The following is an 18195-nucleotide window of genomic DNA, read 5'->3' on the forward strand; positions in this document are numbered from 1 at the left end:
ATACTAGATCGTGGATACCGGTTTCTTTGGTGGTTGGATATCAGTTAACAACACATCTCAGGAATGGTTAAACTGTGACTGTACAAGACTACACTTCATTTACACTCATACATATCATCCTGTTCATCCTTTGAAGTAATATCTGGACGGTAATTCCCTGAGGCTAAACAGGAAAAAAGGAGTTATAAAGTAGGAACCCATCGGGTTAGTCTAGTGGTGAACGCGTCTTCACAAATCAGCTGATTTCGAAGTCGTGAGTTTCAACGTTCAAATCCTAGTAAATTACCTTTATACGGATTTGAACACTAGATCGCGGATACCGGTTGTTCTTTGGTGGTCGGGTTTCAATTAACCACACATCTCAGAAATGGTCGAACTAAGACTGTACAAGAGTACACTTCACTTACACTCATACTTATCCTCTGAAATAATACCCGACGGTGATTCCCGAAGGCTAAATAGGAAAAAGGTTATAAAGTAGGAAATTACTATCCGAGACTTGCAGTAAAAAGGAATTTTGTGTTGAAATTTATAAAGATCAAGTAATGAAATTTGAATCGTGAAATGCTGATGAGAATAATTAACCTCTCTTAATAGTAAAACCTAAATCTTATTCGCGTATCGTTTGCACGTGGGTATCGAAAACAGTTTCTTTATTCCGTTACTAGATGTTTAAGATTGTTCAATTCAATAAGAGGGGTATGTTTAATCTACAAGTTTCCAAAAAATCGGTTGGAAAATGCCAAAAAATTGTTTATTTGTTTTTTGGATGTTATTTGGTAACAATAAGAACCAATTAATTGCAGGCCGGATTACAAAAAAAAAGATTACACCGGTAGAGACTGCTCGTGGTACGTTTTCCCAGCTGCAGAATGAGCACATGAAGCAATGGAACAGGGTCAATTGATTTGGCCGCGAGACAAAAAGTTGTCCCGAAAGTCCGTGCTAGCTTGAGAGGAGATTCTCGTGTGGTGTTTATTGTGATCACGAAATAGACTTGACCCGGAACTATTTATGCTCCCAGGGCATTATGTTCCCGATAATGCTTTGAACTTTATTCTTTAACGATAGTTTAGAACGATTCTTTTTCAAAATACTCCTAAAAATATTTATTTGCAAAAACCCCCTTGCTGCAAAAAGTTAATTTCCTAGTCAGAGGTTCTGTAGAGTCTGTAACAAGATGTTGTTTCAAGTTTGTCGGTACATTTTAAGTCGGTTGAGAGAATAAATCCGTTTCACCTCCGATGATTTTTCAAAGTTCTGCCAGAAAAATACAATTTGAAATAAATATTACCAATATTTGTTTGGGAAGTCGAAGAATCGCTACGTTTCTGATCATCAGCTGTCGGTGATGATATTAATTTAAAAATATAAATCTTTAATAAGAAAGTAAGAAGCAAAAATTATTTTAAAATGATCTTAATTAATTTCAAACGTTTTCATTATGAAGTATATACGCACAACAAGGATACACCGACCAAACAGACGCATCTCAAATCCAAAACAGTTTTTGTCCGCATTCTACATACCTTTCAGCCTAATTTTATTGAGCGCCCCGACAATATCAACCGTTGACACCAGTTAAGAACAGCAGCAAAAGTCATTAATATTAGCCGTAATGTTTTATTGTAAAAATTTGATTCTTTTTATCTTTACAAATGTTGTTTTTAAATGGAACTTGAAGAATTATGATGCGTCGTTTTGTCAGTTCATAGCCTGTTTCCCTTTTTGGGTGTTGAATTTTTTTTAGATATTTCCTAGCAGGAGCCGTTTTACGTGGAACCTTTGCGATTATTGTAATTCCTAGAACCAGGTGTTAGGGAAATCTACAATGCGCAACGTAGTTATTTTTCGTACATAGATTTTAAACACGAGGTCTGTTAGTTTTCTTGTCTACATTGTTTTATATGTATGTATGTATTTTTTTTAACAATTTTTTACTTATGTTTCTTATGTATTAAGGTTTTGTTAATCTGTGCTTTGATTGTGCTAATAATATACTGTAATATTCTTAAATGTAAATCAGGAATAGAACACCGATTTTGTTCATACCTTGTTTGCGTTATTACAGGGAGGTTCTGTACAGCATGGTCCTTGCCCAAACTGTATTAAGTAGTTCTTAAGGAGATATATCGCGAGTTTGCTACGGACATTTTCTTTAATCCTTTGTGTTTCACCCTACGTGATGATAGAAATTGATTATATAAATATACGGGTCACGGCCGATATATTAAACCGGGGTGGACAGTTGAAGCTACATTAATTCATTCATTTGGATCGGATAATATCTAGAACGTTTTGCGAAAAGATATTTTAAAGAATCTTACATAACGTTATGCCTTTTGTTCTTACGTCATTATTGAAAGATAGTTGTTAAATGTTATATCGAACGATAATTTAATGTAATTAACAGGAATAATTAATAGAATCAAGCACTTAGATCTGTTTAATTAAACATTTATTGTTTAGGGATAGAATTTGATTCATTCGTTCATTCTTTTCGTTATATCTTGTAAAGAGGGGTTGCAATTACGTAACATTCTTCTATTTATTAATTTCAAATAATTAAATACTTTAAAAATTTTTATTTTGGTTTTCATCCTCTTCTAAAACTAAATTTATTTTTTTTAAATCAAGTGATTTTATAGTTTATTGTGTGTATGTAGTAGTATATATTTTTGTAAAGTTCATTCGTAATATTTAAGCTGCACTAACAACAAAAAAATAACCTATTTATGTTTTAAGAATAATTAAAGAATTATTGAACATTTATTTAAGTAACAGTAACATGTATTATGAGGCGAGAAGAAACGGTTCGGTGTTGTTTTAGTGTAAAATATGATATGGGATATCGGTCGGTCAAATTTTTGAAACCGTTATTTATACGAAACGATCCGACAGGTGACGACTGAAGAACTTGAAATGTTGACTAAAAATTTTAAATTATTCACCATGAATGCGCTCACATCTACTTTTCCTGATGTTTTATAACGTGATAAAAAATCAGGATTAACAAGCATTTTGTCATAAGATATAAATATTTAATCAAAGTAAATTTATTTAGGTTTATCTATAACGTGAACAAAGTGCTGAGTAATTTTTACAAAATAGTTGTGCTAATATATATCACGTAACAACAAATGCAACAACGCGGGATTTTTTTCTTATTTAAACAAAATAAATTTTCTTAAAATATTTGTTAACTCGTTCTAGATTTAGAGTTTGATCGGCTAAGATCTTAATATACGATTTAATACAATGTGTTACGTTCAATATATATATATATATGTTTTTGATGTAGACTTGGTTTACGTGATGAAATCATTGAATTTTAAAACTTATGAATTTAAAGAACCGAAGCCGATTCGATCTGTTATTTTTAAATAATACTGCAGAATCATAGTACCGATCGGTATACAAATTTGTATTCATATTACCAATTTTGTGTCCTTAAAAAACGAGTACACTACTAAAAAATGGCGCAGAATCAGAATACAACAGATTTCTTTATCCGTTTATACGATAACTTGTGTTAATCAGATTGTTTTGAAATTTTTACGCATCATCTCATAAATAGCTTCTGTCAAATTCTGGTTTGAACCAAATTCACTCAGAATCTACTGGCATTTTCTTATTATTACTTACCCAGAATAATATTACGGATTCAGTTTCTTGAGAACTTGGCTGTGACAATCCCGATAAGAATTTCAGACCGAGAAACGCCCGTTTTACCTCCAAAAATATTTACTTATTTTCAGTTGTTTCTACAAAATTATATTTAATAAATTCTTATATTTCAATATTCACGCTTTTGTTCAAAACTGGATATTCTTTTTAAATTTTATTTATATTCTTTGATGTCGGTTTTAGTTTTTGTCATTTATTTTAGAATTGAAGTAAAAATTGGTTAACTCATGCAGTACTGTTACATAGCTAAACTGCACCCGTGAATTTAGTTTTTTAGGTGTACATTGGATTTTTTAAAAATCGGTTATCCAAAACACAGATTGATTACTATTAATCTAAATTAAATGAAAGTATCAATTCCCGGCATTATTTTAGATAATTAGTATTATTATGTAGTCATTGTAATAATGTAATTATTTCAAAGTGTCACAGTAATTAATAAAATTCATAATTAATAAGAGAAAGTTTTAAATGTCATCTTGTTCAAAATTCTAAGCAGATTGGTAATAATTTTATTAACTCTTTTGTTAGAGCCTTTTGCTGAATTATTATTGTGCGTATGTTAATCCCCACTACAATAGTTTTGACATTCTTAACAACTCGCCCTTTGGAATGTTGACTGGCTACGGGGAAAACCAAGACGTAATTGTGTCAGGCTCTGAGCGTTAGGGTTGGTTCTTATTGTATTATTATAAAACTTTCACTACGATAGGTTTAAATATTTCATACTTATTGTATTTACTAATTGGCCAGATGTTACGAGAAATACAAGGGCGGAAATGATGCGGATGACACTTGTCAGGTAATATAATTTTACAAAACAATAAAACGATGGCTGTTTTTCATTAGACTTGCAGTTTTATTTTCTGTAACGGACAGTATCGATTTTTACTCCATTGATTTAGTGGAATTTCCTACTCCCTGTCTTTCAAATTGTAATGTTTTTTGTTCACTAGGCAATTATTATGAATTTTATTGTTATATTTTATAATTAATAAGCGAATCCAAAGTATCCTGTTTCAGGCCCAAAGCGTAATATTGCATACATTTCGGCGAGAACATTTAGTCAGGTTGTGCGACGTAAAAATTCCTAAACTTCAGCTTACTACTTTGACCACGACGTCATTTTTGTTAGAACAGGTTAGACGACCTAATTTTTGTTTGGTGATGATAATGATGACTTTTGAGTATTAAAATCCTTTCGTACTGAACTTAAATGTCGATTAAAAAAAAGTTACGTAAGTAATAATTAAATTACCCTGAATAATTACGCATAGATTCTCATCAGTTTTCTTACGATTTACTACTAAAAAGGGAGATTGTCAAAATTTCCAAAAATTATTTTATTCACTATAATTATTCCTGTAATGTTCAAAAATCCATACCGCGACTGCAATTTTTAAAAACTCCATGTAAGCAAATTCCTTTTTTCGGAATTTTTTTTCTCTAACAAAAATATTTTCGCTAAAACATATCGCTGGTGGCGAGTAAATGTTAACAAAAAAGGTTTTGCTAAACGGAGATGAGAAAAAGCTTTCTCGAACAGCGTAGATGCTGAACTGTATACACTTTTGAAACTTTGCTACAAATTTTTTTTATAACTTTACTTCTATTACTTTTTCCCTATAATCATTCAGCGAATACATTGACAAAGTTTTCAATTTAAGTGGAGCATATTCATCAAAATCGTTTCTTTTTTATTAATTTCTACAAATATTTTAAACAAATTTTGTCTGATCTCAGGTTTTTCCGTTGTGCTATATTATATAGAGAAAAATTTGATAATAAAAGTTATAAGTTCGTGGTATGAATACACTTATATTTGTAGGCGTATATACAAATCCCAATAAATAACCTAAGTAGTAGTGTATACTAATAATCAGAACATAAATTTACGTCATATTATATTGTATAAATCACGTCAAGAATGTCAGGTGAGTTCTAATAGTTATTAAAAATGCTTATGCTTTTTGGAAAAATTGTTGCATCGGTATGAGGAATTGAATTTGTTTTATGGACTACATTAATACTTAATATTATACCATCTTAAGTAATCTGCGTAACTTTCATATATGTCTGTAATAACAATATCATAATCGTTTGTGGTTGAAGTTTGTAAAATTGAACCTTTGACTACGAAATCAGCTAGATTTGTAAATAAACATTGGATCATTTATCAGTGTTACTTCCCTTTCAAAATACATTAATAGATATTCTGTATAGATTACATAACGTTTTGTTGAAATTATTCCTGCAAATGTAGTCGAATTAAAGCGTCCATGTGTTTTTAAACACATTTTTAAAAAATCTGATGTTGACAACACATGATTTCCTTGTACGCCTGTTAAATTACATATACACTTTTATTTTAAATTAAAAGTACATAACATGTTTTCACTAATAATTTCTGATCTTTTTTATTTTATTTTTATTGTTATTTTAAAATTATTATTTATCGTAAAACCTTTTTTACAATCAGAGGTTAATAATTATTAATAAATCAATATATTTAAATTAAAAAAAAAAGTTAAAAAAAAAGGAAATGTAATCGGATTCGAAGCGAAGTGCCTTCCCTTGTAAGATCCAAATACTTCATTAATTAAAATTTTATTTGGCTGTAACTCTGGAACCAATGATAATAAGTACCATTTATGATAGATGATCGTTAAAAAGCTTTCAATGAGAGATTATTACTGCAGATAAGAAAAAGTCCAAAATCCAGCTTTTTAGATTTTGGGCTTTTTTTTGACATTTTTACTCAAGTCGATTGCAATCAAAAGGGGAGGTGCACAAGCAGATGTTACAACAGTCCTAAATCTAAAATTTTAACATTATATAGCTAATCATTTTTGAGTTATGCGGAGATACATATGTACATAACAGACGTCACGACGAAATTAGTCAAAATTGAAATCTCCGTTGAAATCTGAAAACCGAAATTTTTCGCGATTACAATACTTTCTTTACTTCGTACAAGGAAGTAAAAATGTAAATTTATTTATAATTTGTAATTTTTGCTTTGTATTTAAAAATAAGATATACTGAACTTGATTGATATTTAATCTCATCATAAGATACAAAGAGTAATATATAAGTCGGCGTAAAAGTGCGTTTTTTATTTATTACACGACTGCCCAGAAAGGATTGTAATGTATTTAGGGTGTATGTGTGTACGTACGTTCCAACTTAGCAGCTCAACGGCTGAACCGATGTAGATGTATGACCCTAGTCGTACATTTAAACCCTGTAGATGCGTTGAAGACCTTCCGTTACCGGAAGTGACGTAGGCTATTAGTTTGCTTGGTATTTCACCCGGCACCACTCCATAAAGTCGCCCTAAAGCATAAGACCGATTGTCTGTGCCACGGCTACTGAGCCTCAAAACAGTTTAGCGACCAGTGTCCTACCTAGCTGCTAGACCCAACTTAAAAGCGTGGTACCATCCACCACTCGCTTGCGTGTCCTACCGCCCACTTGTCATATACCACTAAAATGGGTAAGCGCACCCCGTCAACTAATAAACATATATGACTATCAGTAATTAAATTTATTTCGTTAAAGACAGCAATTCGCTGCCACGCCTAGGCCGCTGAATGCCAGCGAGTACCTGTCCACCATTAAATCGCTTGGAGCCTTAATCTGGCTGGTAGCCAGTTATATCTCTCGGCTAGCTTCCTACAGCAGCGCGGTATGAGTCTTTTCCCTTAGGCAAACTTCTGATGTCGGTTGAACAAAGCAGTCGCATCAAGGAACTCCCACATGGTCCGACAATGCGGGTCTCGCCCCTTGTGAGTGGCCAATTTTCTCCTTTACCTCTAAGTCTCCTTTACCAGGGTGGCCTGAGTTCTTGGTTGAACCTGAGGTTTTTTTGGCAGTCTTGTTTAATTTTTAATATTTATATCTTGATTATTTATTTTATATATATATTAAGTTTTTTTTTTAAATTTGACCAGAAATTCTTTTAAATATTTCGGTGATTTTATTTTTGGGAAAAATTTTTTTTCACAAAATCCTGTTTTGTTGTGCAATTGCAAATTATTTAAAAAAAGTATCTGGTTATTTATTAGGCCGGTGTAGTTGATTTTACAAAGATGAAATGATGTTTCTTTGATTATCGTCGTTACAGTGAACTGGACCGAAGATAAGATCGATTAAGCTTCGGTTGTATAGTCATCCCTGTATATGAAGTGCTTTCTATTTTGTAATAAGATTTCTGTAATTTTCACTATAACTGCAATACGAAGTTGTTAGTTTCGTCAGCTTTGTGCATCATTTGTACTGAGGCTGAATTGGAATAGTAAAAATTGCATATCGATCGTCAGTATTTTTTTCTGCTGTGACGTAAGATTTATGATACTTGATAAGGTACATTATTAGAAATATTAACAATAGAGTGTTATCTTTTTAATTCTTGGATAAGATTTTTGTGTGTACATATTAATTATAATATTATGTAAATACAGCAGATTTTAATTTTGTATTGTTTATTCTTGAAAAAACGATTTTACTTCGGGGATCTTAGATTTGCCAGAAAATATTACAGAACTTTTTTCATTTATAAAAAAAAATTCCTTAATTTATCTCCATACTTATACATTTAAAATCATTACCTTATGATTGAACATCATTATTTTTTCTCTTTTTCGTAAACTCTAACGAATATATTTTAATAAACTGTTTCAATTAACTTTTGTGTAAAGAAACGGGGTGAGATTATTATTTTCCGATTTTAATTCATTTTATTATGAATGAAAAATTCAGAGCGGTGTATTTCCATATAAACATTTTCATTCATAAAACTTATGCGTGGGTTACGTTGAATGTTTTACAGAAGTTATATAGTTTCTAAGTTTCAAGTTTGTCATTAAACTTTCCGGTTAAGGTAATAAATTAATTTTGATGCGGATGGACTTATTTTAAAGAAAATAATAGTAAATACGTGCATTACGTATTATTTATTATATTTTATGTAAGTAAATGAAAAAGAGGTAATTTGTGTGAGGGATTGAACGAGCAAGCCGGCGTGAAAGATTCAAGGTATATGAAACGCGACTGTGTATGCGTTTGTTTGGGGGGGGGGGGGAAACCCGGTTCACTCGCATAAGGGAACGTGGGGATAGAGAGGCAAGAGATGTACTCGACTAGGATTGGTCGTCAAGCGCTAACGTCACAGGCGGTATCGACCAATAGCAGTATGTACTGTTTTGGACTGTGTCAGTAGGCCTTGGCGTGCGTAGGCGGTCAGTTCTCTCTCTGGTGTTTCTCTTTTCTCCTTACTGTGATATAACTTAAAACATATTCTCGTTTATGGTTGTGATTCGCTAGCAAATAAATTTTCTTATGAAAATTTTAAAGGTAAATAATTGTTTTTTTATATATATATAATTCTTTTCATTAATTACAATCGCAGTTAAATTACTTTGTATGTATTGTTAACTGTTGTAGAATAATATTTTTTTCATTGTCGTTTAACAACAGAATTATGTATTATGTTTTTGTTAGTTTTGTTAATTAGATTTCAGTTTAGTCGAGATAATTAATGTACTTTTATGTAAATAGTGGGTGTGTAGTTTTATAACTTTCTAGGATGATATTGTGAGTTTAAAATACATTAAATATTTTTATTAAAATTTATTGTTTTTTGTTTAAAAAGAATTATTACAGTTTATCATTATGTTCATATTTTTTAATTAATTTTTGCGGTAGGTGTTGCAACGGATCTAATTGTTGTTGTGATCGTTTTTGTTTATTTTTTAAGATTAAATAACGATATGAACAGTTGCTATCAACTATTTTTTGTTTCATTATTTTTTTTTGGAATCGCTGATTAACTCTTGAAATTTTTATTTGATTACTGTTTACTAGTACCTTACTGGCATCGTGTGTATATTGGAAATGTATATAACATTTATGAAGTTAGGGTTGTAATTCATTTTGCATTAATTTTCAAGAACAAAATAGATATCTTCTTTTTCAGATATCCTTTCTACTCACATATTTATATTAATTATCTTAAAAATGCGATTTTGATTAAAAAATTTTATTGAAAATAAAACATAAAATTAAAAATGTTTACGCTTAAAAAACTGCTATCGTTATAAATTTTGATTTGTTTACACCATCCTCTACCTGAATTGTGGTAATTTTATTGTTTTAAAAAGTCGTGGATTATTTGTATTTGTCGTGATTAGAAACTATTTATAGTAATTTACTACTACCGCGGACGATTACGTCAGGCAAATAACATGTGCGTTGATTTTAACTGTTCTCGTGCAATTAGAAATTACGGTCGGTTATTAAACAGTTTTTTTTTTTTTTTCTTCTAACAAGAGATATATAAAAAAATAAATCTATTGCTTTTGTTAAAAATATAATTTTCATCTGAATGTTAGGCGGTATGATCCCTGATTTCCACACGGTTTTTGGACAAGATTTTTGAAATCTATGTGAAATTCAAAATAACTTTATGTTTTTCATAAATAATATAGTTTTCGGCTTTACGAGGTATACTCGTAAAAATGTATTAAGCAATTAATTATTCAGTATCACTGGAACGGTCCCCGATTATTGAAACAGTTTTGTGGTTGTATCGCAGAATATATCTTGCAAAGGATAAAAATTTCAAAAAACCTATTCGATCTGAGAATTTTGAATCTTCCTATATAACAACGTTTAGGCAGTAGCCTCATCCTGAAGAGCTTTTCGAGGCGTAATTTCATTTTAATTTCTTAACAAAATATATTTTTTTCTGTCGAATTATTAGTTGTATTTAACTAGTTCTTGTAACACAACTTTAAGGTTTAACCGTTCACGAGTATCGTTACCAGGGTCCTGTAAATTTTACGGTACTTTTCTGTTTCCCCCCTCAATTTGTTTAATATTTTTTTTATTATGAATCGTTGGGAAACGCTTAAAATATTATATACACTTCATTTTGAGATGGAGAAGCCGTTGCATGTAAATCGGGTACTCACCGTACTATGATTCATACTTATGTGAATTCATGTGGCGTTGTAGACGGGATGAGGACTATTTCGACCAAATTTTGAAAGACATTGTTTCGTTCTATCCATTGAGTGATCGAGTTGTTTTTGAAAATTAATTATTTGCGTAGGTTATTTTCAGTAATTATTGCAATTATTTATTATTTACAAAGAATTATTGTTAATTGGTCAAGGTTAGCGAGCGTAGGTTATGTTTAGTTAGATTATATTTATAAAATAAATAAATGGTTATATCGGATCATTGGGTTATTTCTCTAACCTGGTTACTGTTATTATTATTATCAATATTTCCTACTGCTTTGAATTATTTCAAGGTGAAAAAATTGCAAACTTTTGGGGGGGAGAAACGAAAAATTACCTGTTTTTCTGATCGAAACTGGATTTCTACAATCAAAAATGCATTTCTCCACCGAAATTGACGTTGATTAAGTTTCATGCAAATATGAGTGAATTGGATAAAAAAAAGTGGTGGAATCGCAGAATGGATGCCATTTTATATATATATTTTAAACTGATCTTGATTTCATGTGATTTACATACTCTGACGGCTTGGTTTATTTGAAAATGTTTGTACCCTAGTTTCCCATATTTGTTTTTCAGTTAAATTTTAAATTTACATTTGATATTTTAATTTTAAGACAATAATTTTTTTTCTAGTTAATGAGATCTTCGCTTTTCATTATTTGATGTAAAAATTAACTTTTTTTCTTTCCTATAATCGTACGATATAATTTATTGAATTAGGAAATCTTGTCGAGAAATTGTAAAAAGTCGTATGGAATCTTATAAAAGTTTTAGCGTACTTTTTCTGATTTCATCTCGGGAGTAAAAATCTCTACAAATTTTGTTAGTAAAGATACTTCAGTTTTAGCGTACTATCGATTATTATCTTGTTTACTAGTTGTGTGTTATCGACTAGTAAATTATAACTAGTACATTCCATCCCAATTTAATATAAACCCATTTTAAATGGGATTTTATGTTTGCCTAAAACATCTCTTTACTCTTACTACATAGTTAATTAATTCATTAATAACAGAAGTAGGTATTGATTTTGTATTAAAAAAAGTCAACAAGATCTTTCCGATAATTACGTTCGTGAAATTAACTACGGGCAGAAAACAATATTGTTCTTAAAACAAAAAGAAATATAATAAAATAATTGGTGTAATTCAGAACGGTTTTTAAAATATTCGTTGAATTTAATTTATTGTCGTGTTTTAGCCTGAATTTTGTATTTATTTAACATTGAAGAGGTAAACAAGTCTTATCAGACCCGCTAAGGGCTGAACGGATTTCATTAGTCTTCTTTTCTTTTTTTTTTTTTTGTTACGCTTTGATTTTTTAAGTCTTATTACCCACAGGACTACTCCTTTAGAGAAGATTAGAATATCAGTTACCCTGAAACTAATTACCATTAAATTCAGTTTTTTAGTGAATAATTTAAAATTAAAATAGTGTTTATGATCGGAATCGTACCTTGAAGTATTCGTTTGTTATACTAATTGTAGGTATAATTAATAGTAGATATAGACGGGTAGATGCAGGGCGTTGAATGAATGTGCGTTGCTCATCTCTCTTTTAAAGTTGATTTTTTATTATCTTATACCTCTTAAGTATATGAATACAATTAACTTTAATTATAGATCAATCTTGCGAATTTTGTTGCGGTTTATCGCTGAGAATTACAATATGAAAAGTTCTTTTTAATTTTTAATTTAAAAAAAAATTAATTAGGTATAAGTCCCGTGTATTAACTTCTGATTTCGTCAAAAAATGTAAAAACTTGTTTATGTTATTTAAGTTACCCTCACGTAAAGGAATTCATATTATTTTTAATATATAATGTCCTGAAACGTTTCTGATTTTCACTACTGCTTTCTACAGTAAACATTTAGTGCGGAATTGTTTATAGCGTGATGTTCTAATTTTTATGTTTTTGTTTGTTATTTATGAAATCTGTACCTAAAAGTCCGTTTTAAACACCGCTTGAATAAATTAAGATTGGATCGGTAGTAAAAAACCTATGCTGAGCAATGTAAACAGTCGCTTCAAGCTTATTTTGTACAAATGTTTGTTGAAAATTTCAAGTATCTTATCTGTTCGGTTACAGTTTAAATCTGCGCGAGAAGATGGCGCAGGATATACGAGTGTTGGTGCTCTGATAAAAAAAAGTAAAATCGATTCGTGAGAGTTTTTATTTTATTTTCTTCTTATTATACGTTCGCTGAAATTTCTAAAAGTGAATATGTGTAAAGATGTTCAAGAATCACGGGCTGAAGTTTAATTCGATATAGATCTGAACTTAGGTTGAGATCTATATCTTAGTTAACCTAGTTAACTTCGCACTAGTCAATCGTATGACAATTTACGTTATCTCTTATTTGAGTTGGACTTTACGTTTGAAAATTGAGTTTGTGAGTACGGGCATCAGAGACAGATGAAAAATAATGTTACAATTGAATTTGCGTACCTATTGTATTGATCGTATTCAAGATTATGTTTAAAATTCATACGTTACAGTTCGTTTATTTCATTCGACTTTTTCGTACGTTACAGGAATTATTAATATTTAAACAATATTTTCCTAGTTGTTTTTGTCTTTAACGATACAGCTAGCTATTTCTACGTACACATCAGTCGCTGCTATTATGAAAATTGTGCTTTTCATAGATTTCTGTTTGATGTTTATTTCGGCCTACAGCCAATTTTACCGGCCAGTCTACTCAAAACGTGACTAATGATCGGTCAGACGATCTAAATAGCTTTAATATGAATGCATCTGAATGATTTTTCGTTGATTTAAAATTCGGCTGAGCTGCATCACACCGTTTCTCGGAGACGCCTCGTTAGGGAAGCGAAACACGACCCGGGTGAAATCGAGTGTATCGCTTATTATTGTGTAAAAATTTGTAATTTGGTTAAGTTTAGGAAAAAATAATATTGTTATAATTATAGAAAATTTAATGTATTTTAAAATAAGTTTACACAATAAGTTTAGTTTTTAAATTATTGCATTTTTTATGGTTTTAATTATACTGTTTTAGTTTTTATAGCCCATTGAATACTAAGATACCTGTTAGACTTCATTTTCTTCCCGTCATCAGCTGGCGTGGAACTAACTATCTCTAATCAAGATTTTTGCTTTTACATTATTGCTTTACCGAGGTTTGATTTGGTTTATTTGCGGGCTTCATATTCGTTTTCACAATTAATTATTCTTAATATAATTAGATATTTATAAAATTGCTTTGTTACGGTTTAAAAATTTCAGTTATGTAGGTGGAAGCTCTACAGTTAAACTTTCTGTTGAAACTTCGCTTAATGTTTTGTTCTGTCTGTTAGCAATTTGATTCCCGTTCGCCTGCTTGCCTGTCTGTCTTACTGTCTATCGTTCCTTGTTTTCTATTCCACGTCGGGTGTCTGTATCGTATAGCATGCCATGTACCTCTGTAGCTAAGGGTAGAGGCGGCGGTGGGAAGAGGGATCGAGGCGAGCGGGCGGCAACTCCGAGCTCTAGTGATGATGTTTAGGATAAGCCGGGGCCAGGAACCGAACAGAACTCGATTCGCCTCGGTTGACCTGACCTCTTTTACTCAACTTAGCGTTGCTCATCTCTCTTTTTAAGTTGATTTTTATTTTACGTTTTAAGTTTATGAATATAATTAACTTTAATTATGAATTAATCGTGTGAATTTTGTTGGGGTTTATCGCTGAGAATTTCATTTACTAAAAGTTTTTTTAATTGTTTATATAAAAAAAAAATTAGTATGGTATAAGTCCTCTGTATTAATGTCTGATTTTGTCAAAAAAATTTTAGTGGTTTAAGAGTAGAAATAAGTCATTTTTGTAGATATGCTTAGTAGTGAATATTCCTTAAATATAGATTTTCTTATGTGCGATTGACTAATTCATATTATGTTGCCACTAATTGTTTTTTCTCCAGATACTTTAGAATTGTACGATTATATAGAGGTAGGTTTTCTTAAGGAAAATTTCGCCCGTCCTTTTGATAGTGTGTGACGTATGGAAGGCTGTACAGGTGGCCAAAGAAGATAATGAACATAATGTAATAATATATGTTTATGTTAGATTTTTACTTAATATTTGTTGTTTTTTTTACAATGAAGTAGAAATTAGATTTGATTTACGAAATCTTTCAAACCATCTCACAAAGATTTACCTAGCACTAGAACTGCTTATGACATCTGATTATTAATAAATAAATATATTGAAAAGTATATTTAACTAAAAAGTAGTATACGAGTATTTAAAAGAATTACTATTTTGATAATTTTTATATTCATAAAAAACGTTCGAATTTTTACAAGTATAAATTATGGTAATTTTGTTTAATCAAAAGAAATTAAGCAAGTCTTCTAATAAACTGCTACTCTAGACATTTTTCCGGATAAAAATTGTTTGTTTATAACTTTAATATTGCATTTAACGATGGCGTGTCCGCTTGAAGTTTTCTCATTAGTTTAACAACGTTCAATGATCCGGTTTTTGCTTTCTGAAGGTGAAAAACAGGCTAAAATAATAATTTTACATTATGGTGAAAGTTGTATGAACCGCGGAAATTTTTATAAATGAGTAGAACAGTTCAAAACCTAAGTTGACGAGCAACGTCCTGGCCGGCCGGCCGGTTGAAGTGTCTACTCCTCCGTTTGAAACCCGCATTGACATTATTCGTAAAGACCGACATATTGCAGTTGAACATATAGCAAAACCAGTTGCAATAAGTGTTGGCATAGTTCATAACTGATCGGTAACAAGCTCAAGTACAGCAAAACAAGTGCAAGTTGGGTCCCCACCGGGTTGGTCTAGTGGTGAACGCGTCTTCCCAAATCAGCTGATTTGGAAGTCGAGAGTTCCAGCGTTCAAGTCCTAGTAAAGCCAGCTATTTTTACACGGACTTGAAAACTAGATCGTGGATACCGGTGTTCTTTGGTGGTTGGGTTTCAATTAACCACACATCTCAGGTATGGTCGAACTGAGAATGTACAAGACTACACTTCATTCACACTCATACATATCATCCTCTGAAGTATTATCTAACCGGCAGTTACCGGAGGCTAAACAGGAAAGAGAAAGAAAAGTTGGGTCCCGAAAGGGTTAATGCACCAACACAAGGAAACAAGACTCAAAGAGTGTACAGACTTGAAAGAACGCTATGAAAAGGAAGGTGACCCTTTTCTAAGCAAGATTTTAACGTGTGATGAAACTTAGGTTCACCATTTTGAACCAGAGTTCAAAAGACAAATCACTGAATGGAAGCACATCAGATCACCTGTGCGAAAGAAAAAGACTTCACTGCATCATGTATAAAAAAAATTACTTCATCGTTGGGACAAGTTTAGTAAACTATTGGTGGGGACTCTGTTGAGAAGTAGTAAATGTCTAATTTTGTAAAAATACACAGTTTTTTCTTCATCAATTTGTCTCTTTAATTATTGAATGTCCCTCATATATACACGATGCTTTAGATCAGAAAGTACAGGGTGAGCAACATAAAACCGAACTCATAACGTAACCGCTACAGAATCGGTAGGTTATGTTGGAATTCATAAAATAGAATGATACGAATAAATTAAGAAAAACATAAAACGTAATTTAAATGTTGCATTTATTTACCTTATTGTTATAAAAGATGTTCAAAATGACCATCCTGGGCATCGATGCACTTTTGTGCTCGATTGATCCTATTGAAAGTCGTCTGACGCAAAACGTTGTCAGTTGCGTTGATTTCTCGTTGAATGTTCATCTTCATTTGATCAATATTGTGGGGATTGGATGCATAAACTCTTTCCTTTAAGTAGCCCCAGAGGAAAAAATCGGAAGTAGACAACTCTGGGGAAAGTGGAGGCCACCGTCCTCTGCTGACAGCTCGTTCATTTGTGAAAGCTGCATAAATGCGATTCAATGAAATGTTTGATGTGTGACAAGTTGACTCTACATCTTGTTGAAAGAAATTGTATTTTTCATTATCAGTTAATTGCGCATAGAATTCTCCGAAAATTGCTAGGTAAGCTTGTGTATAGACAGTCTTGGTCCACTGTACGATTACCGGAAACGGCACACCAAACACCAACTTTCTCATCGTGAAGTGGACGCTCCGATATCTCGCCTTCAAATACCTGGTATTCAGCGAATTACCATGGCCGGTTAAATGAAACCATCCATCGTCTGACATGAAATACGTCATCGAGTCTATCTGTTCACCAACAGTTTTTTCGAGATGCCTGTTTCATACAAATATGAAAAACTTAAGTTTTGTGAGCATTTTCCTTTTTTTTATCAGTCTCAAAATTTTTATATCCCAGTTTTTAAATGAACCGATTCAGAATGCCTACTTTCTCAGATAAACCCCGACCCTTTTTTGGGATTTACGGAGTGAATGATCGGCAATATAGTTTTGTTTAACTTTAAGAGTCTTATTAATAGTTAGCGATGTCATAATTTTTTTCGTGTTTTGTTTTTAGGTTTCGAATTATGCTAATAATTCCGTAAGTAGTCATCAGTATTGACAAAAATATTTCATTTCTTTTAATTGTGGCAATATCCAATACAGGTTTGATTGCTACATTTATAAGTTCTCAAAAGTTAAGCTTAAAACGTTTTCGTGTATTTAACTGAAAATTGTTGTACTTTATCAAGACGGAAGTGGAACATTTTAACGTTTTGGATGATCTTTGAGACTGGTTTTTTCGTTGATTTTCTTTACGTACAAATTGTACAGCGTAGATCAGCTAATTACGATGCCCCTGTATTATCACAGCTATGCTTATTGTGTTACGTAGCTGTTAGTTGCTTTGCGTTTTACTCCTTTGTAATTTACTTAACTGAATAAACACATAATTCCTGCACATTTTTTTATAGTTAGTTATTAATTGATAATGAGAATACGATTATAGTAATTTATTTTTGTAATGTTTTAATTAGCTATTTTTAAATAACGATAATCATTATTTAACGCTGTAATTATCATAACATTTCGGTCTATTGTCGTAAACGAACGATATATTTAACTAGAAAATAGTTCTAATTTTGAAAAGTATAAATTATGGTAATTTTTTTTAATCAAAAGAAATTAAGCCAGTTTACAAATAACTTAGAAGTATGATCGCTTTTCTTCAAATTTTTATATTACATTATAGGTTCTTTTTTTCTCTTCACGTATCTGTTCTTTAGAAGCTATATTATTTGTAATAAGTCTTTTCCATTTACTACGTACTGGTACTACTTGTTGGAATAACTTAAATTTAGTTTTGTTTTTTAAATGTTGAATTACATTCGTTTATGTGCGTTTTATTTCGAATATTACAATTATTATTAACATCTGTATTATATTGTTCATGCATAGAACAATATAATTTCCCCATATTATGGGGAAAAAATATTTTTTTTTTGTTGAAACAAGTACAAGCTTCAAGTACAAGTACAGGGTTGAAGCAGGTCGGACCGACCGACGGACAGCGGTTAAGTTACTGTTGGTTTAGTC

General features: G+C 31.3%; 1 protein-coding gene across 5 annotated transcripts in view; it reads left to right on the top strand.

Annotated features, from left to right (window-relative positions):
- The window catches only part of Mef2 (myocyte enhancer factor 2), a 362113-nt gene that overhangs the window by 303721 nt on the left and 40197 nt on the right, over positions 1-18195 (top strand). Inside the window, exon 1 of one of the 5 annotated variants that reach the window (XM_075360830.1) lies at positions 8932-9042. The exons of the other annotated variants lie outside the window; for them this stretch is intronic. The gene's annotated coding sequence lies outside the window, so the exon portion shown is untranslated. Of the gene's footprint in view, positions 1-8931; positions 9043-18195 lie in introns of those variants that run through there. 5 annotated transcript variants of the gene reach the window in all.

The sequence above is a fragment of the Lycorma delicatula genome, chromosome 3 (assembly GCF_047948215.1).
Source record: "Lycorma delicatula isolate Av1 chromosome 3, ASM4794821v1, whole genome shotgun sequence".
NCBI lineage: Eukaryota > Metazoa > Arthropoda > Insecta > Hemiptera > Fulgoridae > Lycorma > Lycorma delicatula.